This window comes from Marmota flaviventris, chromosome 1 (assembly GCF_047511675.1).
Source record: "Marmota flaviventris isolate mMarFla1 chromosome 1, mMarFla1.hap1, whole genome shotgun sequence".
NCBI lineage: Eukaryota > Metazoa > Chordata > Mammalia > Rodentia > Sciuridae > Marmota > Marmota flaviventris.
The window spans coordinates 149,502,156-149,527,262 of record NC_092498.1 but is presented as its reverse complement, the minus strand read 5'-3'; positions in this window follow the sequence as shown (position 1 = coordinate 149,527,262).

Below are 25,107 nucleotides of genomic sequence, written 5' to 3'. Positions count from 1 at the left end.
CTCCCTTCAACTCAAACACGTGTCTGGCCTGGACAACCGTGGGCCAGCAGCACCGACACTGGCCCCCGCTCCAGCCCACGGAGCTCGGAGCCGGGAAGCTCTGCCTCTGGACGGAGCCCGACATGTGTCTCCCCTGACTCGTGCCTCGCCAGGCCAGGTCCAGACAGTGGGTCCCTGACGCCGGGTCTGTCTGCCTGTCCCCAGTTTCTGGTGGAACTGCCATCAACGGAGAGACCGTGATACCCAGGACAAAAGAGGAGGGTATCCTGCAGGCTTTTAGGAAGGTTCCCAACCAGTGTCCAGCCGTGAAGGCCGTGTCCACCATTCCCCTTCGGGAGGCGCCTGCGTGTCCTTGGCTGGCCCAGGGGATGACGCTGAGCTTCCGCTCCTGTGCTTGAAGCTTTGGAGTCTCCCATCACGTGATCTGAGTACCTTCCTTTCTTCCTTTCCTTCTTCTGTAACTTGTTCCCTTTAAGGTCCAGCCCAAGGCTCCGGGTGCCACCATGGAGCCTGGGGGCAGCTGTCCACCAGGTCTCCCAGTCTCCATGTCAGTCACACTGGTTTTTTGCGTCTTATCACAGAAGGGAGCTCCTTGAACATCACTGGGAAATGGTGACCTAGAGATGGAGGATTTCTTGAACCATCTGATTATGGAGCAGGTGGTCTCTGGGAGCAAACAGGTGACCATGGTTCCCATGTAGTCGTCTCATCTATTTTTTTTTGATTTGGAAAAACCTCATTACCTGTAGTGCAGTCCGATTCTGTTAAAATAGAACGCTTCTCACCATATAAAAGCCAAGAGGACGCGCCGCCCTGCGTAGTCTTGTTTTGTATTTATGTTTTCTTAAAGCAGCGCCCTGTGATGTCTCTTGTGAAGGTCTTCAGAAGCAAAGGCACTGTTCTGGACAGGGCCATGAGTGGGAGTCCCCCTCTCTGCTCCCCTGGCAACGAAGGGCCTGCCCTCCCCTTCCTGGGAGGGGAGCCAGGTGCCACCCGAACCCTCAGGCCCTGAAGAAGACCTCGGGCTTCCCTCCCCCTTCCACCTGGTGTTTGTCATCCAGCACACACGCTGGCCCCTCTGATGGGGACGGCTTCCCGCGGGGGAGTGGAATTAATTGCCTCTTCCTGGCAACATTGTCTGAAGGGAGATGTTAGACCCCAAGTTTCCCCCTGCCTCCACCGGGAAGCTTCTCCTTTCTCAGACTCCCGCCAGAACTGGCTTGGCACGTGGCTTCCCCGGGGCCCTCTGCACATGGAAGCAGCCCTGTCCTCCCTGCTGCACTCCATGATCATGACGGGGAAAATCAATTCTGAGGACTCTTTATTTATTTTTTTTTTTTTGAAGGATTTGGGAGGAACAGACAGGACAGGAATGAAAGGGCCAATGAGAGGAAATATCCACTCAAAGTAGCTGAGGGAGCCAGGACTCTGAGTTACGCAGCCTCTGTCCTGGCAAGAGCCACCCCCAAGGAGGCCGGGGAACGAGGCTTCAGATCATAACTGATGCCAGCACAGGAGTGTAGTGTCCCTCAGGCCATCGAGACCTGAGAGGAGGGGCCCTGGATTCGGCAGCAAAGGGCCCACCTCGGAGCCTGGCCGCCTGTCCTCAGACTGCGCCACTCTGCAGCCTGCTCCAACTGTCCAGACCTTTTTGTCTCACGTCCAACAAGGACCGTGGTGGCCGCTCCTCTTTGACCATGACCCATGACTCCACCTGAAGGGAAAAATCAAGATCTGGTCAGAAGCAACCTTTGTTAGGACAGGAAATTGCTACTGACAAAGTATCGATGCGGTGGCTGGTGACTTGGAACCAGTTTTGTCCATTTAGCATTTGACTGATGAGGTTTTCTTTTTTTTTATAGGCAAATTGAGGTATACTTGGCATACAATAAACTGCACATGTTTAAATTGTTCAATGTGATCCATTTTAACATAGGCACTTATCCATGAAGCAATGGGAATGAGAATTTTTTTATTGACACGGTTGACACTGGCAAGTATGCTGTCTAGGGGGACACAAATCTAGGGAGACATAAAGACGCAGATGCGCACACACAAGCACACCCAGAATCACCCCACGCCAGTTCCCCCTCCACACCTCGCCCTGGGCACAGGAGCCCACCCCGTGCAGGGAACACGCACAGCTTGTAGACCACAGTCGTGGACTTGGAAAATCGGTCTCCACACCCCAATCTTGGTTCCCAGCAGGAACCCAGAATCAGTACGACTCCCTGACAAAAGCCAAGACCTTTGTCTTTTCTTGGCAGGTGGGAGATTGCAGAATACGTACACTGGCACTTGGTCTTGGGGACTCCTGTAAAGTACAGGGAGTATGGAGGATCCGATCACTTTGTGGTGTTTGCACAGGTCTTTTGTTCTCTGGTACCTTCAGAAAGCCAGCTGGGAAGCAGGGCCCGGGTCCAAGTCCTGTGCAAAGGGCTTGAGCTTCTCCTGGGAACGCATCTCTGGAGTCTCTTTGAATGGCAACTGCAAAACTCTTTATCCAAAGAGGAAAAAATATGTCATTGAGCAAAAGTGCCCCTCCCCTGTTACGGGTTTCAGTGGATGCTGATTTTAAAAGCCTTCTGGGAGCAGACACCTGTTGGTGAGAGACTCCCATTCAGCACTCCTCACCTCTGGGGAAATGGAAATTGCATTTGTCATCTCCAGTGTACTTTGCCAGATTTTCATGTATGGATTCAGTTGAAAAGGACCAAAACCCAGTGAGCAGAATTCCTCTCTCAGAGAAAGGTGACCTTACTTTGGCAATAGATTAGTACTCCACTGCTTGGCCATTAGATAGCCTCTCCAGGAGGTCCTGGGCAGCTCTAGGAGGATGCAAAGTACCTGTGTCACTGGTGATGTTGCACATGAGTTACTCAAGGAGCTTTGCTTGATGTGGACACTGGGTAAAAGTGGGCTTGGCTCCACTATGGATTGAATTGTGGCCAGGCCATCTTCCTCGGCGGATAAAAGCAAGCAAAGGAGAGGGGCAGGAAAGCAATGAAAAACAGAGTCTTGGCTTTGTAGTTACGGGCAAATGTATTAGGGCATTTTTCATTACTATACCAAAATCCCTGAGGCAGGCGAACTTTATGAAGAAAAAAGGTTTACTTAGCTCACAGATTTGGAGACCTGAAAGTTCAAGATCAGGCAGCTCCATTGGTTTGACTTCATGGCAAATGGCATCATGGCGGGAACTCATGCAAGAGGGAGAGATCACATTGCCAAATGGGAAGGCAAGGAGTGCCTGGGGTTCCACACTTGCTCCAGAGGGTACACCCACAGCTGACCTCAGGATTTTTCCCACCAGGCTCCACCCCGTGGAGGTTCTGGACCGCCTCCCCATACTGCCACAGTGAGGAACCACATTTCCAACACACGAACTCTCTGGGGACCCACTCAAACCACATCTAAGCCATGGCAGCAACCTAAAGTGACGTGAATTCTTCTTCCTGCATGGCCCTGTTCTACGGGCTACGGCCCCGTGACAGTCTCGTCACCCTGCTTGTATGGGGGGCTCTTCTGGAATGGTCACTATCTTCTTGAGATCTTCCAAGACCATTTCAGTCTCCATGGATCCAATAGAGCTGCTACGTCCCTTGAAATCTGGTGTTGAGGACTTTCCACACTTGGCAAACTTTTGTTGGTGGGACTGATTTCATTGCAGGCGGACATTTTTTTTTTATTATTATTCACTTTAACAATCCTTTTCTCATAGAGATAACCAGAGAAGATTTGAACATACTGAATAACATTTCAAAGTAACCATGTTTAGCCGCAGGGTACTTGTGCTTCGCTCTTCCCTTTCTCGGTCACTTGTGTGTGTGCTGAGAGGTGGCCATGCCTGCTAGGGACAGTGAGTGACTCAGGAGGGAAAGAAGGCCCGGGCTGAGTGGGAACGCCTCAGACCCAGCTGCACCCAGGGACCACCACCGCAGGGCGATCGGCGCCCAGCTCATCATCACACATTGTCCCCAGCTCTTGTCAGTCTTTGGTTTTAGGGTGACCAGCTCCGAAGTTTTCCGGATCTCTGAAATGGTGAGATCATCATCAAACACACTAAATCATCTCCATGATTCTTAATCTGCCTGGGGACAGCTACTCAGGAGGGAGTTCTATGGGCCGGGTTGTCTTACCTGGTGACATCCAAGCCCAGCCTGCGCGGGCACCTGAAGCCCAAGGACTTTTCTGTGGGCATCGCACTAACGACGATGCTGAAGGCTGCATGAAAACGTGCCCTGGCCCTGGTGCCCGTGGCTCCTGAGGCCGCCCCCTCCTGCTGAGCGGCACTTGGACCTTCGCAGGCTCGAGTACTTCTGGGCATGTGTGCAGATCCGGAGCTTTGGCTGGGTTGCCTGCGGCCCGGGGCAGCAGCCTGGACCAGGGCATCCATACCCGGGCCACACGCCAGCTTCAGACTTTGGCTCTTCTACTTAGATCCTGGAGACGGGCACAAGGAACTCTGCCCCAGGATTTCGCCATCCAAGGAGTGAGGACGCGGGGCGACCCTCCAGGTATGACGAGGGCGAGGGACGGAGCAATGGATGTGTATTAAGTGGGCTTTTACTCTTTTGTTGACCTTGAGAAGCGTGTGGCATAAGGGAGAAATACCTCCTGGACAGATGCGCACTCACCCCACCCAGACACACAGTCATGGGTATCCCGCTGGACTCAGTTGAAGGCAGCCCTAAAAGAAAACCCCACACCACCCAAAAGGGACCCCAGCTGCTTCCAGGGGCCATGAAAGATGGCCACGGTTCTAAACCCAGAATATATATATTTTTTCCCACCACACTGCAAAGACTTTCCCACCAGGAAGCGGGAAATCAGTTCAGCTCCCCAGACTAAAGGCAGCAAGAGAGATGGAGCTTTCTTACTATTGAGCTGTTTCTCCTGAACCTTTGGGTGATTCCAGAATATGTACCATTTCCTGGGGTCACGGGCCACTTGCATCCCGTTCACCCTGTCTTGTGGCACAGCAAAGTGACTTTAGAAAAGAGCTTCGGTGACGGAGTGTAAAATGCTGTTGACAGGTGCACACTGCATGTGTGTTGAAATATCACACAGAGCCGGGAGCGGTGGTCCATGCCTGTCATCCCAGCGGCTGGGGAGGCTGAGGCAGGAGGATGTCGAGTTCAAAGTCAGCCTCAGCCAAAATGAGGCGCTAAGCAACTCAGTGAGACCCTGTCTCTAAATAAAATACAGAATAGGGCTGGGGATGGGGCCTAGGTGTCGAGTGCCCCTGAGTTCAATCCCCAGCACACACAGCCACCCCAAGAAAGAAAAATGTCACACAGAACTCCATTGGTGTGTGCAATGAATCATGTTAATAAAGAGCAGAATCTGCATCAGCTGATGTGGCAGGAAAAGGAGAGGAACACAGCATGGGGGACGCGGGAAAGAGAAATGAGAAGGAAGGCCGGGCTGCCAGGGTCGAATGTCACTTAAGGCCAAAATAGAACGTCCACAGATCCTGCAGGGCTGTGGGTGCCCCCAAGGAGCACAGGTCCAGTGAGACGATGCTGACGTCACCCTCATATTGTGACGTTCCAATTCCAGAAACCACACAGAGGTCACCCTCCCTTTGCTGCTTTATTTTCCACTTTACGTGAGATCTCTTGGCTCTTTGCATTGAGTCAACCACAGAATCAATTTGATGCACTCATAGGCTTACGTCATTCATGAATTTGGCCTTAAATAACTTGGGGAGAAAAAAACTATCATATAACAGTCTGGTATTTAATTTGAAATTCAAGAAAGAGGCTTAGGAAATGAAAACCAAAGTCTCAAAGACTATGTCTAGAACGGCCTGTCTTATTGCACACACCATGTTTTAAAATTACTGTCAGACTCCTGAATTCTGATTCACGATACAAAGGGAGTCCCTTTTCTTTTCCTCTATATTTCACAGTGTGTGAATGTGAGAAGAATCTCACTAGCCACAGGACATAGCGCCCTTTCCCCATGTCCATGTTTTTGAGCACATATTATTTCCTTCCCCAATTTTCCTGGGAGAATAGCTGTTGCAGATTCTGAAGAATCAGAATCTGAAGAATTCTGAAGAATCAGGGGAGAGAGAGAGAGGGAGGGACTTGATTGTCCAGACGGAAAAGAAGCAGCTAGGCCCTGGTTCCAAAGCAGCTATTTGGGAGAATGTGTAGCAATGGGACCCGGAGCTAATGTTGAAAAAGGGGAAGTTTCCAATATCTACATTCAGGAAAACCCCCCCTGGGGGAAACTTGGTGTCCAGGAAAGGGCAGCCCAGGAAGGGTGTCTGTGTTTCTCTGCAGAGTCCAGCTGACATATTGCCAGGCAGAGAGCTGGTACTCGGTCAGCCATGGTTTAGTTACCAAAGCCTAAATCCTGGCCACTCTTTATAGAACTTGAGAAAATAAAACAAGAACACAAGAAATGAATGTCGGATTCACTTCTGCCCCCGCTGGACCCCCCACCAACGTCTACATTCTACACAGGAAGTCCCGTTGGGTCATGGGACTTTCATGGGGGTGTCTCCTCTGTGTTCACAGCCTGCCATTGTATTTTGATCTAATGAAGGCACAGCATACCTATTACACCCTGAAAGAATGTTTCCTCGTTCACTGGACTTCCGGTGGTTCTCAACCACAGAGGATTTTAATTTTTATTTGAGATGAGGTCTTGCTATGCTGCCCAGGTTGGTCTAGAACTTGTGGGCTCAAGAGATCGTCCTGCCTCGGCCTCCTGTGTAGCTGGGACTATGGCTGCATGACACTGCACCCGACCAACCAGGGCACCGTCGGCAAGGTCTGGATACATTTAAGGAAAACACCTGCGAATGAAGATACTGGCCCCTAGTGAGTAGAGCCAAGGATGGTGCCATCCGTCCTGCAAAAGCACTCTACAGTCCTAAAGAATGAGGAAAACTCTGCGTGACGTGTGCTAGTGCCAAGGTTGAGCAATCCTGGCTGGGCTCTACCTAGGAATGCTTCATGCTTCTGCTCTATTTTACTCAAAACACTAAAGGGTAATTATATATGCACAGGCCTTATTGCCACCAGAGGAATAAAAATATTCTTAGATCAACAAAAGAAACAAAAAAAGTATTCTTCTGTCCTCATACCCTAAATTGAGAAATGCTCTCTGGAAACTCACTCTGTGGACACGATCTTCTCTCCCAAAACGGTTTTCTTCTCAATGGCAAAGATGTATTTTCAGATGTTTGTTAAACACAAGAAAGTGTCCGGAGGCCACCGGAAACGGGGTGCTGATCTTCTCATCTGTAATAGTTTTGTTGGAGGATGTCACAGGAGTAAGACTCTGGAAGGTTGCTGCAAGTCACGTCCTGCGGGTTTTGTCCAAGCCTGGAACTCACAGCCACGTAGAAACGGTGACTGATGGGTTCACTGCACCCTTGGCTTCTCGCCCCTCCTTAGTCTGGACGGGGTGTATGCATCTTGGTTCTTTTGATGGCTGACCATGGTTCTTTTTCTGTCCCCAGTGGATATGACCTTGGATGCTGACCCAGCTAGCGACTCATCATCTTCTCTGAGAACCTCCAGAATTAGTAAGAGTGTGTGCCGAGAGATTTAGCCACTCAGTGTGTGTCCTGGGCTCCCCTTGGATCACTTCTGGCCACCATTACTGAAAGGTGGACCTGAGGAAGAGCCTGCAGTGCACCCCGGGGCGGGCAGGAATCGGTCCACCCACAGACAGACAGGGCTGTCGAGGAACCTGGCTTCTGGACACTGAGTTTGAGAAAGGGAAGGTACTTCTCAGTCAGCATAGCTCCTGGGAATGTTCTGGAATATGGAAATTGGAGACACTTCTGTTTGGGCACTAGTGATGGATCTCACATCTCGACATTCACTAAAGTCTCCCTTTGGAGTCACTGACTGTACTTGTTCCTTTTGCCTTCACAGACAAGTCATGACCATGAGGGGGCCCTGAGCGTCTGCCCAGGGGTGAATCTGGGTTCAGCAATCTCTCCAGCTTCTCCCTGATAATTCCTCCAGCAATTCCTTTTTCCTTCACTGAGGGGGGATCGTGGAACTCTAACATTAGCCAAGAAAAGACATATTCCTGTGGTAAAGAAGTATTCTCTGTCCTCATACCCTAAAAATGTTGAGGACAAAAATTTATGAAACCCTTTAGGAATCAAAAACCTAGATCTTATTTTTATTTCTTCAACATGGGTTACATGTTAGAGTTAACAATTTATTTAGAATTTTTACTAACATGTATTAATTGTACATATTAATGGGGGTTCAGTGTGATATCTCTATATATACCTAGAGTGTGCACTGGTGAGATCCACCACCCTTTCCCACCCCACCATTCCCAATCTCCACTGATCAGCATTCTACTTTTGGGGATGATGTTTTTTAGCTTCCACGTATGAAAGAGAACATGAATTACTTATCTTTCCAGGTCTGGCTTATTTTACTTAACACAATGATTTCCAGTTCCATTCACTTTGCTGCAAATGACAGGATTTCATTCTTCTTTATGACTGAACAATACTCCATTGTGTCTCTATACCACGTTTTCTTTATCTATTCATCTGTTGATGCACAGATAGCCTGTTCCATACCGTGGCTATTATGAACTGTGCCACGATAAACAGGAGTGTACGGGCTTCTCTTTGGTATGCTGATTTCATTTCCCTTGGTTATAATAAACCTAGACTTTAAGATATGATTATATTTAGAGAAGATGTCACATGTTAAATAGTACATATTGCTCTAGAAGTCTGTCTTGGGGACATGGAGTTTGGTTACCAAACTCAGGTTTGGGAGCTCATCCCATGAAGTAGCCACTGTCCAAGAGCTGAGTTTGGGGGTGAAAGAAAAGTTTTGGGGTGAAAGAAAAGCCAGAGAATGGAGGAGAGAGGGCTGTGATCACAAATCAGTTTCTCAGGGGGGTTGAGGGGCTCCAGGAAGAGGACGGCGCTCACGAGGGAGGGGGATAGGCTAATGGCGAGGCGGGGCACCTATGTCCTTTCTGGGGATAGGTGGGGATCTCCCAGGAACTCAGGTGCCACCTCTTTTCACTCCTGTCATGGCCTCGTATCTCTGGTCACCGTGGCTGGCGGGCAATTTTAACCCTAAAGCGGGGGAGAGAAAGAGACTAGGCAAGTCTAGTTAACCCCATGTTAGAGTTTTGGACAAATATTTCTTGAATGATCCACATGTCTACATGCAGGGCTGGTAGAATCTGACCTGAGAGGGAAGGCCACAGAGGAAACAGCCCTAATGTGGAGACAGAGATGCCCTCCACCCCATGTCAGCCACCCAGGGGACATCTGTATCCTATGTGCAGAGTTAAATGTTTTCAGCAAAAGTGGATGTCAGGTCCCTGAAGAGTGACCTAGGCAATCGTGACCCTCTTAACCCACATGTCAGGGCATTATTACAGCGAGTAACTCTTAAAATCAGTTAAGAGCCTGTGAAGCTAAAGGGTTTATTTAGGCTTTCCCTTGGCAACAATTTGATTTCTGTATATCCCTTGAACTTTTAGAACAAGTGACAGATTTTAGTTTTGTTCTTAGGACTTCAAAGGGTATGTTTTTATTAGATCCAAGTATTGCATCATTAAGATGATAGTAATATTGGACCTCTAATCAGCAAATACATTTTTTTATAAGAATGAATAAATGCCTTAAAACTTTTTCCAGAATTAAACACATTTCCACCATCATTAAAATAGAGAGGTTTTTTCCCCTGGACTATTTCACTTTACCTGGGCTTCTGGAGGTCAACCATGACCCTATAGATGCTGTAGACATTGAACATGGTGGTCTTGGGATTCCTTCTTGTGGGCTGGGTGTGTAGCTCAGTGGTAGAGGGCGTGCTTAGCATGTGCGAGGCCCTGGGTTCAATCCCAGGTTTACAAAATAAGTCAAAGGCTACTTGCTTTCCCATTTGATGTTATTACTGTTATTTGTTCTTGGGTCTCACTGTGTCTTCTGATATTTTCTTACTGAGCAACTGATTACTATAGGACATAAGGTTTCTCTGGTCATTTATTGATCTGGTCTTTCCCCAGAGATAGTGAACTCAGTAAAAGCTTTCCTCCAGGTCTCAGACTTTCGAGGTTGAGAGGGCTAAGAATTGCCAAGTGCAAGCATTTTAAGCATCAGATACTACTTGAGAGTCAAGATTCCTGGTTTCCCCAGCAGTGTGGACCACCCGGCAGTGCAGAGGAAAATGTTCAAGACACATGTGTTTTTATCTTCAGATGCAAGTCAGAGAAGTACTGGGACCCAGACAGGGCCAAGGCTGAATGTCAAGGGTGACCTCTGCAATGCTGCTCTCATGACGCAGAGTAGAGCCTTGGGGTCGGAGCAGACGGGCCCCAGACACTTGAGTCCTGAGTTTGACAACACAGATTTGGGGACAGGATGTGGGATTTTGAAACCCAGCATCCGTTAGACCCTTAGAGACACTTAACATTCCAGAACGGCTGGTGTTGGTGGGCAAAGGAATGCTCTAGCATTGTCCCCGGGGAAGAAGGGCAGCTCCTCTTTGTCTGAGACAATTTGAAAAATACTGTAACCACACGAATTCCAAAGTCAACTGCTCCAGTGGACTGGGATCCCTAACATTTTTTTCTTCTTCTTAATGGAAAAAAAAAATTAAACCCAAGAAATGAAAGAGAAATGTGATTCCCAACTGAAGAACACAAGCCCTGCTCAGGACCCGCCCTGAGTCCAAGGAATGGGAAACACACCAGAGATTATTTCTCCATGCACAAGAGTCAAAGAAATGACATGATGGTCCCCCCAAAATGTGAAAACATTCTAGGGGATTTATAAAAACAGATAAAAATAAGACTCCATACATGTAAATTTGTACGTGTGTGCATTTGGGATACTATTGAAGGTCTAAGTCACTGGACAAGTGCAATATGAAATATAAGCTGTTGGTCACAATTCTCAGATAATTGTGTGTTTTTTTCAGTTTGTTTGAATGAGTAGAACTTGAGAGCTGGGACGTGCCTATGTTTTGTGTAGAAAATGATGAGCCCGCAGCAAAAACTAGCACATGGTCACTGTGAGTAATAAAAGGTGATTTCTTCATCCAGATGTAACGCAGTCTGCCTTCAATTCCTGTTCATGTGGGAATTTATTTAAAATTGTTATTTTGGGCTGCGGTTGTAGCTCAGTGGTAGAGCACTTGCCTCGCATGTGTGAGACCCTGGATTTGATCCTCAGCAGTGCATATAAATAGATAAATGTCCATTGACAACTAAAAATATTTTTAAAAAGCCCCACTACTTTGGATAATTAAAAAAGTAACATAGTTTATGAATGTTGTAATGTAAGCAAAATAATTTCATGAAACTGTTTTTTTTTCAGTATTGATTCTATAATGAAGAAAAATGGGGAATCTTATAAGGTTGCCTGATTGTTAGGGAATAGTTTTATATTTTTAAAATTCTAAACATGGAACTTACCATCTTGGAGAAAAAGAGTCCTTTTGATGAAGTGACTGGGGTCTAATGAGTGCAACTTTAGGAAAGTTTCCTGAGCAAGTTTGACTTCCTTGATTGGATTGTGAGATGTTACTTTCATTAAAAAAAAATTTAAAACTGGCTTTCACCCATAAAGACTAATTTTTGATGCCAAATATTTTGCTTGAAAAGCTTCAAGCCTAATTCTGAATCTTATCATCGACACAAATAATGTTTAAGAAAATGGCAATATTTTGTCCCTACAAATGAAAAAAAATCAGGCCGAAATGATTATTTGCTGGTGTAACTTCCCTATGACGTTAGCAAAATCTCATTCAGGGTGGAATCAAGTCAAAATCCAAGAACCAGCAGAAGGTGATAAGCCCTGTTTCCGATGCTCAAGAGCCACGCGTGGCTGGTGGCTGTTACATATCAGTTTACAGGCCAAGGGGGAGTCCCATCCTTGGTCCTACCCAACATTTCAAACATCAGAAGTCCAAGGCCAGGAGTCTTTGTAGGGGTGTTTGCATCGTATGTCCTTGATGGCCCATGGCAGGCTCTGATTTTTCTGTGCATGTAAAGATCAAAGAGCTGCTAGGGCTACTGCGTTCAGCTCATGGGGCGTCCAGGTCTCCACAGTGTCCACGGCTGAATGGAGGCACCTCCCTGACTCTTCCACCAGGCTCATCTTGAAAACCCCACATTCCTAAACTGTCCACGGGTCTGTCACCCCCAGTGCAGCAGCTTAGTTCTGACGGGGGCTCTGACTGTGCCCCTTCTACAGAAGATGACATCAAGCCCCTTTGCCAGACAGGGAAGGTGGTTTCCAAAATCCAGGATCTAGAGCCCCAGCTGAGAGGTGTTCCACACCTGAACCCAAGGGCCCTGAAATCTCAGGGTAAGAAATCTGGACAAGTGGTTCTAAGCCCACAGTGACCCTGGAAATGGCAACCATTTGAGCTGAGGTAGAGGCTCAGTGGTAGAGTGCTCCCCTAGTGTGTGGGACGCACTGGGTTCGATTCTCAGCAACACATACAAATCAATGAAAAAACAAAGGTCCACCAACAACTAATAAAATATATATATATTTTAAAAAAAGCAACCTTTCAAAGTGTTCTCCATGAATTATGGGCATTGATTAAATTTTGATACCTGAAATTTTTATGCTTCTTGAGCAGAAGTTGTTTTCCCCTCTGACTGCATAGATAATAGATCTTAAGGCAATGTGACATCGTGGCATGCTTTAGATCTGTGCTGACCTACACGGTAGACACAAGAGGCTTTGGAACCCTTAAAATCTGGCTAGATCCATGTGTGTAAAGAGCAATGATTTTGGACAAAAGAGGCTTAATAAGTTCTTTAGAGGATCATTATATATTTCTTATCAAATCAAAGTGAGTCTATAGGAAAACTCAGGAGGCCACGTGACTGGCTTGTGTGTCTGAGCAACACTGATATAAAACATAGCTTCTCAAATGTGAATGTACTTGGTTACTAATCACGTGGCTAAAATACACATTCTGATTCTCTAGGACTGGGGTGGCCTCAAAATCTTGATTTCTGACCCAGGCCCAGCTGGTGCTGACGCTGTTGGCTCCTGGCCACATATTGAGTGGCCAGGCCCTGAACAACTGGATCTGTCCCCTCATGACCCATAAGTGAGGTCAGATGCGACATTTAAAAGCCCCCAGGTGATTCTAATCCACACCAGGCGAAGGTGGTGACTTGGCAGAAGAAGGGGACCTGTAGCTCACAGATCCTGGGGGTAAAGCGTACGCAGCTGTTGTTCTGTAGACTCAGGTCCCGGGCAGCCAGAAGTGACCCCACAGCCTGTGCTTCCCTTGCTGACCAGGAGCTATGGGACATATGTCCTGTTGCAACATCGTGACTCTTTATTTTTAAATTGTTGATAGATCTTTATTTTATTTATTTATATGTAGTGCTGAGATCGAATCCAGTGCCTCACACATGCCAGGCAAGTGCGCTACTGCAGAGCCCCAGCCCCAGCCCCAGCCCCTTGATTTATTTTTGTCATTAAATTTAGAGAAAGGAATGCACATAAAGTAAATTGTCACCAAGTCAGGACACTGGACCACAGGTGCCAGATTCCTGAGACGAGTCATGCAGCCCATGGGGTGTGTCGTGAGTGGCTCTGGTGCCTTGGTACTTACCCCAGTTCACAATATTAACTGTGTGTGTGTGTGTGTGTGTGTGTGTGTTGGAAATGAGTGACTTTCTTCTCTGAGTGAGTTCACTTCTTGATACGCCTTGTGTTTGGGACGACAGAAGCTGTCCTAGTCATTTGTCCTTAGTGACCCTCTCAGGTGTCGGCAGTTCCAGCGTGTTCCACTGAGGCAGACATAAAGGAGCCAAGCCAACAACGGATCACGGGTTTCCCTGGAGGCCCCCCACGGGCTCCATCCAGACAGTCGCATTAGAACAGGCTGCTCTGAGTTCCGACTGTAGCCTGGGGCAGCCGGAGGGGCTGGTGGTCCATACCTGCCTTCCTCAAGACCGTCCATGCACGTTCTGGGTCTAGGTCATCACCAAGATCAGCACATATGCCCAAGGGGACCAATTCCTTCTATCATGACTCCCCAGGGGTCATCCATCTTGTCTCAGGATGCCTGGAATTTTCTACTCGCTTCTTTCTAACTCCAGGAAAACAGAACCCTGGAATACAATCACCTAATCCAGAGGAATAAATGGGATAAAGAATTTCAAAGAGAAAAATGTCAGTGCTTCGTTTATTGTTCTCTAAGTAAAATTATTTTTTCCACCATTCACTTATACAATATCTATGTTTGGACAGAGTTTGTGCTAATCTATATTTTTTTTAAAGAGAGAGAGAGAGAGAGAGAGAATTTTTTTTAATATTTATTTTTTAGTTTTCGGTGGACACAACATCTTCGTTTGTATGTGGTGCTGAGGATCGAACCCGGGCCGCACGCATGCCAGGTGAGAGCCCTACAGCTTGAGCCACATCCCCAGCCCCTGTTTACAAATTTTGAGACCAAAGAATGGTCCTCATCTCTATCTTTAGGACCTTATGCACTAAAAGAAAAGTCTTTAACAAGACCATCAAATAACACTATAAAAGGAATATTGTTAGGGTCTGTAAACAAGTCGGGATGGCGCCTGGCATTTTGCCAGAGGGAGTGGTTTGTGAGGTGGCGCCAGCGAGCCATTAAGTGTGGAGATTCCTTATTGGTTGACTGCTGTATCTAGTTTATGTTAATTAGATAAGCTGTGTGGAATGTATATATACCCCTCCTGTCCTACAATAAAGGGCTCCCACTCCTGCTGTATCATTCCACACAAATTGCTCGTCACCCCCCGGTTATTTTGCTGCAGCCGGACTGCGGCAGAATATCTCTTGCAAATAAGGATTTGCTACAAATAGAATCTTCCCTTGGTATCCGTGAGTGATTGGTCCTTGGACCCTGAAGAATACCAAACGTGCAGATGCTCAGATCCCCTTTATTAAGAAGCCCAGCCTTTGCCCCCATGGATCCCCCTCTCCCCACCATGTTCTTTAAACCATCTCAAGATTATTAACTGCCAAGATAAAGTGACTGCTCTGTAAACCGTAGTGATACTGTGTTATTCAGGGAGTGAGGACACCATCATAAAGCTTTTACACGTCTAGTACCGATGCCCTCTTCACAGGCCTGACTACACTTTTGGTCCCCGGTTGGTGGAATCTGGGGACACGGAACCCCCAGCTATGTGGGTCTGTATGAACCCCAGCCTGGTCAGGGTCCCCAGGGGAGTTTCAGACTTGGTTCTGAAAGCTCTCCCAGGGCTCACTGGCTCACCTTTCCTGAGCACCTCACGGGCAGATCTTTGACTGTGCTTTGAAGAAGAGGAGAGGGCCTCTGAATGCAGAGGAAGGAGCTGAAGTCAGTACCGGCAGCGAATCTGGATAAGGAGGAAAGTGCGTGCACATCAAACAGCGCGCCCTTGAACTCCATAGTCCCTTCCATCCCTAGACCCCGGACCTGTGCTGCCCAGTTCTGTAAGACTCGCCCCAGGCAGCCGCCTCACCTTTGCGGAACTCCCATCAGCTGAGATCGCCAACGAGGAAGCCAGAAACAGAGAGCAAAGCGCCAGCAGTGTCACAGGTTGGCATCTTATAAAAATGTCACATAAACAGACGGTGAATCAAACCTTGGTTGGTGAGGGGCCGGGGGAAGTGGGGAGAGGTGGGTCGTCGGATGCAAAGCAGGAGATGGGCAGCAAGAGGAAGTCCAGAGATCCAGAGTGTCCCCAGGGCGACAGTGGACCCCCAGGAAACGGTTCGACTTGGCAATTTCCAACTTGACGCTGGTGTGTGGGCAGAGGCACCCAGTGGAACCTGGGCTTCGAGTTGTGCTGTCTTCCCCCTCTCGGGTGCTGCTGGGCAGGGGCCATGGGCCAAGGTGTCCAGTGAGCTGCTCCATCGTCAGGGGGACGACTGCCGCTCTCCAGTTGGCTGGATCCACTAAGTTCTATGAGATTTTCCACACTAGTAGAAAATAGGTGTTGTAGGGGTGATGTTGGCCGGCTGGAGTCTGATGCCATGTTCTGCTGTGTTCAGGGAGGGCCAGGCTACGGGTGTGCTTGCTCGGTAGCTTAGGGTGGTAAACACATTTTTGAACTTGATCCCATTTTCAACTTGTGATATTTTTTAAAGATTTTTTTTAGTTGTTGATGGACTTTTATTTTATTTGCGTATTTATATGTGGTACTAGGAATCGAGCCCAGTGCCTCCCACGGATGAGGCAAGCGCTCTAAGGCTGAGCTACAACTCCAGCCCCAACTTGTGAGGTCTTTAAGTGCAGATGGGTTTTTGGAGATGTCATCTCATTATAAGGTGAGCAGCATCTATACTTGGGTCTCCTGCCAAATGAGTTGGTTTTAGCGGCTTTTGGCCACAAAAAGAGATAACAAAAAACCCTAACTGTATGAGATGGCAGACATGTCAATTTGCGGTACTGGGGTAGCAATTTGGCCATGTGCGCAGATCCTATAACATCATTGTAGACCTTCAATAGATACAGTAAACATTTATTTTAAAAATTCCATTCCTCATCTGCACCACCCACACTTCTAGCTGCAACATATAGCAAGTGATGTCTCTTTGGTTCAGCACAGAGGACATTTCCATTGTCTGAGAAAGTGGCCCCGAGGCCCTGTCAGAGGCACCTTTAATTCTCTGTAAGGAGGAGAAACCCCGATCCTCCCCCATTTCCAGGAGGAGGAGGGGGACCTAGTGCCCTCCCAGACGCTGGCTGTGAGACGCCTGTTCTTCTAGATACTCTGTAACATTATCTTTTCCCTCTTCACAGATGAGGAGACCGGGGAAGGAGTAAGGTCTCTGGCTTTTGAGATTTCCATAGGTGAGACAAGGAACGACATTTTATTTCCTCCTCCTTCTGCTTCTTTTGAAGGAGATGGAGTGAAGTTTCACTGAGGTGTCCTCAGAGCTGATTTTCAGAGGCAAGACAGGGCCTCAGAGACGTCCCTCAGGGTGCCACCACCCATCTCTCCCTCTGCAAACTCCCACCCGGGCACCCAGAGCTTCCCCAACCCAGATTTCCATGGGCCAGTCTAGGCCCGGCCACTCGCAGACGTGACCACTGACTGAGCCTCCTGCCAGGTCTGGGTCAAGGTCAGGGCTTCCCTCAGCCCTCACAGGAAGACCCCGAGGTCCAAGCAAAGCGGGAGGCGTAGAGGTTGGGATCTCGCAGCTGGACAGCCAGTTGTCCTGGGCAGTCACCTCCCAGAGGAGAGAAGCTACCTGTGGTCCTGACCTGTGTCGGGTCCTAGCTTGACGTCTCCCAGGCTGGCTGTGCTGGGGGCCAGATCCTTCATCCCAGGGGTCCGTCCACAGGGTGTGCAGGGGACCCACAAGCAATTGCTGTTCTCAGGACCCAAAAGAAGCTGTCAGGAGTTTTACAATAGATCCTGGGAAGGTCATTTCCTCTAATCCTGATTTGCTCCTGCAAATGGGTCCCCAGACCAGTAATGCAGTGTTGTGTGTTTGCTTTTTATTTTTATTTGTTTTTTAAAATATATTTATTTTTTAGTTGTGGTTGGACACAATGTGTCTAGTTTATTTATTTATATGTGGTGGTGGGGATCGAACCCAGGGCCTCATACATGCCAGGTGAGTGCTCTGCCGCTGAGCCCCAGCCCCAGCTCCTGCTGTTTATTTTGAAGAGGTGGCATGGTGACTTGTGAAGTGCTGGATTCAGACACACCCAGGTTGACCTCTGGCCCCTTCTCTAGCGGGTCTGTCTCAGCCGTGGGCTAAAAAGCCCTGCTTCCTCAGGCTGTGGTGGTGAGAAGCGATTGCAAGGTGAGTTCTGGAAGCTGGGTCCTCAGCACTGATGGTGATGATGTGGGGGGGGGCAGCTGCTGACAAGTGACCCAGAGCCTGGAGGACTCCCTGGCCGTGGCTGGCAGATCCCTTGAAGGCCTGGCATCCTAAACTCTGGGGGCTGGGGGAAGTGGAGGCTGCACCCTCCTCTGGACACGGGAAGACAGAACAGGAAATGAAGGATGCGCCCCTTGGACCCAGAGAGCCAGTACCCAGGGACGCTGGGCCAGGGAGAAGTCCCCTTCACTCGTCAGCACACCTGCCAGGGGCCGGGGCACAGGCTTACTGTTGGGGGCCCCACCTGCCCTTCCTGCTGGGGACATCAGCACAGGCAGGCCAGCTTCCTGGTTGTCTGCCAACCTCCCTCCCAGCCTGAAGTGTTCCCAGGGTCATGTGACACCTTGTCCACTTTCCTTCACCTGGTCCACTAGATGTCACTCTACACCCATTATTGTCACTACTGCTCCTCACTGTGGGGCCTGGTGTGGTGCAGATGGCCCTGGGTGGTCAGTCCTGTTTCCCAGAGTGCCTGGGGCGGGGGGTCTGGTCTTGAAGAAATGAGACCAACTCCAACCTCTGGAGCTTGTCACGCCCTCAGCGGGTGCCGGGGTTTTCTCAGGGGTTCGCTCCTGGCAACCTCCCAGGCCCCGGGATGTAGATTCCCATCTCCACACACAGGTCAATGAGGACAGAGGCGACGTGAGTGACCAGCACACACCCACACAGCAGGTGAGCTGACCGAATCCTTCTCTAGGTCCTCACGCCGAAGAAGACACACCATTATCCTGCTGAGACTGGCCAAGCTCCTACTATGTGCTGGGCCCCGGGAAAGCCCTGGAGCATACAGAGGAGAACAAACGGACGCCTTCTGAAGGCCTCCTGGGAGCACCGAGGGCAGCGCACACGTCCACAGCACCAGCACACAGTAGGGCCTCGGCTGACATTGGCCAAACAGACGAAGGAGCTGCGGCCGACTTTGCCACAACCACTTCAGTCTGTGACTCCTTTTAGCCCATAAAAGGGAAGGTAGAGGACAGATCGGACAATGGTCTCATCTTTGGGTGGGTTGGCTCAACCACCTGGACCATCCCGAAGGCCCTTCCTGGTCCCCCCATGCCGTCCCCTTCTGTAGGGTGACCTTTCCCAGGGATACCTGCTTCTGCACTGACCCGGGACTTCTTGGTTTCTTTGCAGGTTTAATCACTGCAGAAAAAAAGGGTGAATTCAGGAAGAGGCTTCTCCCAGAAAAGCACATTCGTGCCATCTCAGGGCTTCCTGGACCCTAAGCTGAGTCTCCTCTCTACTCCAGGACCTGCAGACAGCCCCACTGAAGAAGGGACCACCACCCGCACAAGCATCTGCTCCTCCAATTCCTCCCGAATTGCAGCATCCAGGCCGGCCACGAGGGGGCGCCGGGGAGCGGCCGCGGCCACAGGCCTCAGGGGCTGGTCACGCCCTGGGCCTTGGGGGGCATGTTAAGTTCTCTCTTCCTGGAGGCGCCTGCGACTTTTACTCCTCTTTAGACCCTGCATGGAACAGGCTCAGCCAGGATGAGTGCAAATATTTCCCAACAGGCAGCCACATTCCCAAGCTTTGGCTTCAGAACATATCCCAAGGTGTGCGAGGTCAGGCCCCCTCTGGTTGTAAGTTCAAAGCCAACTCAGAACTCCCTCAGCAAAATGGAGGGCCGCCTTCCTCTCCTTAATTAATAACAACAACAACAACAATAATAATAAAAGCCATTCACGTGTCAAGTACCTGGGAGCACCTGGGGCTGCAGAGGGAATGCAAAGCTCTTCATGAGGATAAACTAATCCCTGGCTGTAGGCAGGTGGGGTTCCAAGCTCCCACGACTGTGAGGACCACCCTAAGAAACATACAAACCCCAAACATTTAGCTTTGCAAGAGAAATCCCAGCAAATGACTGATTAGAGGCATCTGAGAAATACCACCAACAGTGCAAAACCCAGAAGCTAACATACAGACAGCCTAGAACACTTTCTTCCTCATTTACTCATTTTTGCCTGCATGGACTTCAATCACTTCTCAATGTGACAGTAACTTGGTAACATTTTGTACGGAAAAAGCAAAAATGTTTTGTAGTATTTTTTTTTTCTTCATCATGGAGCATAGAAATCTGTTCTTCCTTAAGCAGAGGCTGGAAAAAATCTTCAGTGGCATAATTCTTTGTGATTATTAAACAATTTCAGTGTCACACGATCATATGTAATGTCATGTTAATTTTTAAGATTGACATCAAATTTCAGCAAGCCTTGATCAAGATTTTTACCTGTGTGAGCTAAGCCAGATTACTGGGGATTTCAAATTGTGTGTATGTGTGTTGATGCCAATTAACCAATCTGTCACTAATATAAATTTGTAAAGAGTTTTTTGTTATTTTCATTCTATGTTAAATGAGTTAGAGCTTTATATAACCCTGCAGTGTGTTGATACGATTTATATCTCTTCATTAACTAAATTACTAAGCAACCCAAGAGCTTAATTTTTAAAAATTCTTTTTTGAAACCCATCTTTTCCTGTCCACGAATTTCTGCCTTTGGAAAGATAGGAGACTTTTTGCTGTGATTCTCATTGTCGGTACACTGATAATTATGTACACAGCATTATCAAGGATATTCTGATAGACAGAACTTCCATTTGGACTCTGCCATGGGATTCAAATGTGGCCAGGCGCGGTGGCCCACACCTGTCATCCCAGTGGCTGGGGAGGCTGAGGCAGGAGGATGGCGAGTTCAAAGCCAGCCTCAGCAAAAGTGAGGCCCTAAGCAGCTCACCTGTCTCTAAATAAAATACAAAAAAGGGCTGGGGAGGGGCTGAGTTCAATCCCTCCCCAAAAAATGCCTCTTGTAATTTCAAACATCTCAGGACAAGAACCAAACCAGAGCCTCCAGCGCCCTTCATTGCCAACCCCAGTCCCCAACCCGCCATTTCTGGTGAAAACACCACAGGGTATGGTCACGTCGCCAGAGGACATCCGACATCCAGATGACACCCTGTTCCTTTGTGTGGTGACATGGAGAGGTGGCCTGGGGGATGGAAGCAACATTCCTGGTAGTGATCTGTAGAGCAGGAAAACGAGCCATGTCGGTGCACAGAGATGACCTCTAAACACAGGGACATAGCCGTGGACCCTCAGAAGGGACATCCCTGGGTCAGCTTCCTCTGCCCCACTACACGGGGAGAAGGGACGCCCAGGAAGACTCTGGGCAAGTCGAAAAAGGCAAAAGCAGCCGAAATATCTTACTCTTGGAAATGAGATGAAACAAATCTGGAGGCGCTTTCGCTGAATTAAAGCTGCCGTGTCCACTGCCCACGCGGAAGTCTCTAGCGCCACCTCAGAATCATACCCGAAAACCACGTCCAGATTCGTTGTGGATCTAACTATGTAATAATTAATCAAGTCCTAAGCTTCTAGAAGGAAATAAAGGAGAACATCTCCAAGACGTGGGGACAGGCAGGGACGTCGTTACTAGGATAAATGGTGCTGAACTCGAAGGAAGAAAACTGCCGACCACCAAGAGCGAGGAAAGGTAAGGCCCAGAGTAGGAAAGGTGACCTTGAGGCCATCTTGGGACTCCTAGGGACACCACCTGATGGACTCCTAATCTTTCCCCTCCCAAACTCTGGCCTCTTCTCTCAGGCAACAGCCCACGGAATCTTTAAAAATGCAAATCTGATCAATGACCTCAGGTGACTGAAAGCTAAAATCCCTTCAATAAGCCCCTCAGGTTTCCTGAGATAGAGAGCAGACCTTTGAGCAAGTCTCCCAAGACAGCTTAGCTCTTTGCTTCTTACCTCCACCTTCTGCCACTTCTCCACTTGATCTGCTCCAGCCTTTCACTCTGACCTCAGACTCTTCTTTCTCCCTTGGACCACAGGGCCTTTGCTTAAACTTTTCCCTAAGGCCTGGAATTTTCTTCCTTTCCTGTCATATTAACTGGTGTCTATTGAGCTTTCCTGTCTTAGCTCAAGGGTGGCTTCCTTGAGGAAACCTTCCCCAACCCCCTCTGTTCATGGAACAGTCACCTCACAGCCAGCCCTCTACCTCTCCTTCATAGTTCACAAGTTCCCCTGTGTGTGTGTGTGTGTTTGATTCATTTTCATCCCCCTCCCCCAGGAGGCTCTAAACTTCTTGAGGGAGTGACTATTTCTTTGTCTTCATCTTGTATTTCCAGTGTCTGCCACTAGACTCAGCACAAAGTAGATGCTCAATAAATATTTTAAAGGAATGAATGATGGAAGAGAAAGTGTTCACCATACATTTGGAATGGAGAAAAACACTATGAGGGCCAGAGAGCTGCCAAGCTAATTCTCACTGGAATCTCCTCCTCGCTCAACAACATAGTTTGGTCATCAGGACAAATGCCCTGTATCTCGAATTTTGGGGGCCTAGAAGTCACAGGGGGAAAGACACAGGATAGCAATCCTTTAAAAATTTTTGACTATTAAAGTCAAGAAACAACAGCAAACACACATCTACTTTTTCTATTATTTAATAAAAAGAAATACCATTTTTTTTTCTGGGCATAGTGGCATACATGGGTAAAGCCAGTGACTCAGGAGGCTAAAGCAGGAGGATCACAAATTCAAGGCCAGCCTCAGCAATTTATTGAGACCCTAAGCAACATGATCTCCAAATAAAAAATTTAAATGGTCTGGGGGTAGGGCTCAGTGGTAGAGTGCCCCTTGGTTCAATCCCCAATTCCAAGAAACAAACAAAAGAAGTGCCACCCCCCCCAAAACAAAACATTTTAACACCTAAAGAGTAGGAAGTTCATAACTTCAGAAAAACAAACGAAAAATAAAACTAGTCCTTCTAGGCAGGGCAGCGGAGATCCTCAGACTGATACTTTCACTACAGAAAACTTGTGACAGGGTTTAGGGATCTGAATGTTGACTCGCTGTTTCCTAGCTGTGTGACCTTGGGTAAGGAAACTTGCCTCTCTGTGCTGCACTGCCCTGCTCTTGGGTTGCTGTTGGGCTGAGATGACTCAGCTGTCAATCACCCTGTGAACCCCGGGCTGTGGCTGTCATTAACCCCGGACGCCAGCGCCACCTGGTGTCTCTTTTTAACAATGCGGCGTCCCCAGGTGGACCGCAGGGGAAATCGGAGGCAGTGTCCCAGGCGCCGGCAGAAGCCGGGAAAAGCCACCAACACTCACGCAGACCTTCCAGGCTCAGGCCCTTTGGGGCCCGGAGAATGACATTTGTCCGTGGGAGGCCACCGCCCGCGCTGCCGCCCTAGAGGACGGAGGGAAATGCCACCTCTCTCCCGCCCCCCCCACCCCCCCACCCCGGCTGCAGTGCTGCTCCCAGGGCCCATGAGGCAGCAAGTGCCCCAAGGGACTGAGGGTGGCCTCACTGTCAGCCCAGCCCTCCTGGCTCTTGAGACCCCCAAGAGCAGACCCGAGCTGGCTCTCCTTTGACCTCCCTTCCCAGGGGAGAGGTGGTGGGGATTCCTCTCTCCTGTCCCTGTCGCATTGCCACCTTTGAGCCCAGGGATGAGGCACCAAGGGTCAGCTCTGGGGGAGGCAGGTTCACCTTGGAAGAATGGCCGTCCTATGGAGAGCGGCTGTGTGACCCTGAACAAGCCACTGCGCCTTGAGTAGGGCGGCCTGCGGGGATGCGACATGGCTGCTGACGCCCACAGGAGCCAGGCAGGCCTGTGGGGACAAGGGGGTCAGGTACAGGCCATAAGGAGTGGTGGGAGCGCAGCAGTCAGGGAACACCAGCCCCTGGGACGCTCTTCAGTGTTCCAGAGGAGAGGGAGATTGTTCCATTTTAAACGCAATTCAGCAACATTTTAAAGTCAACACTCTCCCTGGGATCCTGTGTCAGCTGTGTGGCCTTGGAAAAGTCCCTTCACATCTCTGAGTTTCTGCTTCTTCATGAGCAAGGGGGGACAAGGATATTCCTAGCTCCTGGTTTTAGCAGTGAGGTAAGTGGTTTCATTTAGACTTTATCTTTTCGTGCTCATTTTACAGATCAGCCAACAGAGGCACCGAGAAGCCAAGTCTCTTGCCGGGGTCCCTTGCTAGGAATGGACAGGGCTTCTGCGAGGCCTTAGAATGCCATTCTGCATCAAAGTGACGAGGGAGGGTCGGCTCTTGTTGTGGCCTCGTCATTGTTACAATCATTCATGACAGGGATGGTCCAAGGCCAGTTCTCACTCGGATGGCCACAGGAAGCCACTGGACCCCATTTGTCCAAGACATGGGCAGCTCTAGATTCCGTGGTCTGCATTTGTACGAGGAGCTCTGGGCTATTTAAAGGGTCCTCTCCACAGGGGCGCCGAGCAGCTGTGCCTGGGTTTCCTGGGACGATAACTAGATTTAGGATCTGGTCCAGTCGATAGATTCTCATCTCAGGGTCACCAAGGCGATCATGGCCAGAAATTTACAGCTTGAGTTGTTCTGAAATCAATACAATTCTGCTCTTCAGCGACAGAGCTGTAAAGCATGGTGACAGGCCGTCCCCAAAAGTAGTTGACCCAGGAGTGGACAAGCCTGCAGAGCCTGGCAGGGAGCCAGGCCATCAGAGCAGAGAGGAAGCCACCAGGGTGGCGGGGGGAGGCCGAGCCCTGTCCAGGGGGCTGCGGTCAGGGCCAGCCAGGGTTCCCACTGGGACCTGCTCAGGACGGAGCGTGGGTGGCGGAGGGGCGGTGGCTGACAGGTGTGGTAGAGAGGACACTGGCTGTGGAACCAGGCAGACCCTGCTTGTATGTCGTGGTGCGGTTTTCCACGCCGGGGAACGAGCCTGCATCCTTGGGACTTGGTTTTCTCACCTGTAAAATGGACAAAGCACCCAGCTTGTTGCTCAGCAGGTGCGGGTGACATGAGTGCTGTGTGCAAAGCATCTGTTTTACGGTAGGTGACCCACTGGGCACAGCTGAGAGGAAAGGGCTGGTGCAGTCAGGAGCAGGGGTCGGTTCCCCTCCCGCCTGAGGGACCTTGGGTAAGTCATTGCACCACTGCGAGCCTCTTGTTCCTCATAGAAACTCCTGTCCCTGGTGGCGATGGAAGGGAAGTGGGGACAGTGTCCCAAACGATCCGTTTGCCCAGCACACAGAATGCAGCATGGGCTCCCAAGAAAGGAAGGGGTTATTTTTGTCCCTGTGATTTGCATTCATCCCCCAGCTCCACGGACGCGGGCTCTACTGCGGGATGAGTTGGGTCAACGTTTCTCCAAGAAAACAGAGGACAATCCCAAACTGGGTCACTGGAGGAGAGTTTGATTTTAAAAAGTCATCAGAAGCCACTGAGATCAGAAAATGGCCTTTAAAATGAAAC